Below are 1,604 nucleotides of genomic sequence, written 5' to 3' on the forward strand. Positions count from 1 at the left end.
TGGGAATTGCGGGAATTGAGTTCCTAATTGAGTTATCCAATGAATTAAGAATAATTAAAATACCAGATTTGTGCAAGGGATTCCCGACGCTCTCCTGTTCGTCAAATTTGAGTACTTTTTCCGTTAATCACATTGCTTCACTTTAATTTACTTTAAAATTAATCTTTTTTCTCTATTACTTATTTAATATTTTTCTTTAGTTTCTTTGTTCCTCTTGCTATTCTTTTAATTTGTCTCCCTGTGGAATCGACACCCCAAAGTTGTGCTACAACTACCGCGTTATTCTTTGGGCGTAATCAAATTTTGGCGCCGTTGCCGGGGTGACGGTAGAAGAATTGTGAGATAGTTTTTCTTTTCAACAGTTTGTAAAGGCGGTAACTTCGTTCCCTATTTTAGCTTGCTGCAATTTTTTTTTTATTTTATTTTTCTCTTTGTAGTTTTTTTTAGTGTTGGGTTTTTCTCTACCTTGCATGCACAGGTATAGAGACGCCTTGGGTCAGTTTACTTGTAGACCTGTGTTAGAGTCAAAGTTTAATTTTTCTGATCATTTGTTTGATAATTCTTCTAATTCTGAGAAAATGAGTGAACACGAAGATCAACCCACTAGGACCCTTCAGGATTACCTCCACCCTACACGCACAGCCACACCATCATGCATCATGTTTCCAGCTAATATTCGCCAATTGGATTTTAGAACAGGGATGATACAGTTACTCCCTACTTTTCATGGCTTGGAAGATGAAAATCCATATGTGCACATTAGGGAGTTTGAGGAAGTAGTTTCGACTTTTCATAGTCAAAATGCAACTGATGACATTGTGAGACTTAAGTTCTTTCCTTTCTCTTTGAAAGATAGAGCTAAGAGTTGGCTATACTCATTGAGACCACGATCTATTGGGTCATGGAATGAGATGACTCAGGTCTTCTTTAATAAATACTTTCCCCAACATAAGACCAATGCTTTAAAAAGGCAAATCTCCACCTTTGTACAAAAGGACAGTGAGACTTTGTATCAGTCTTGGGAGAGATTTAAGGAGCTATTGAGTATGTGTCCTCACCATGGGTATGAGAATTGGCGCTTAGTGAGCTATTTTTATGAGGGACTTACACCTAGAGAGCGTCAATTTGTGGAGATGATGTGTAATGGTGAGTTCTTACAGAAAGATCCTGATGAGGCCATAGAATACCTCAATGAGCTTGCTGAAAAAGCTCACACTTGGACTGGACCTAGTGCTACTGAGAGCATAAATAGGTCACGACCTGCAGGAAACCTAAATGGTGGTGGAATTTACCATCTCAGGGAAGAAGATAACCTAAAGGCTAAGGTTGAGATGCTCACTACGGAGTTAGAGGTGTTGAAGAATAAAGACTTAAAGCCAACACACGTGGCTAATCATGCAGAGTCTTTTAGACCATGTTTTGTGTGTGGCGGGGTAGATCATCTTGCCCAAGAGTGTCCCACATTTGCTGAGATGAGAGAGATGTATGAGGAACAATGTAATGCCTTAGGTATGTACATGAAGCCTGTTGCACCTTTCTCTGATACCTACAATCCTAGGTGGCGTAATCACCCCAATTTTAACTGGAAGTCTGAAAACCAGCCG

At 39.5% G+C, this 1,604-nt stretch overlaps 1 non-coding gene across 1 annotated transcript; it reads right to left on the minus strand.

Moving 5' to 3' along the window:
- Positions 1-958: 958 nt before the first annotated feature.
- On the minus strand, positions 959-1,066 carry LOC122314569. Its single transcript, XR_006243789.1, has one exon. It is a non-coding gene; the product is annotated as a small nucleolar RNA R71 (small nucleolar RNA).
- Between the last annotated feature and the right edge of the window lie 538 nt (positions 1,067-1,604).

The sequence above is a fragment of the Carya illinoinensis genome, chromosome 6 (assembly GCF_018687715.1).
Source record: "Carya illinoinensis cultivar Pawnee chromosome 6, C.illinoinensisPawnee_v1, whole genome shotgun sequence".
Lineage (NCBI taxonomy): Eukaryota > Viridiplantae > Streptophyta > Magnoliopsida > Fagales > Juglandaceae > Carya > Carya illinoinensis.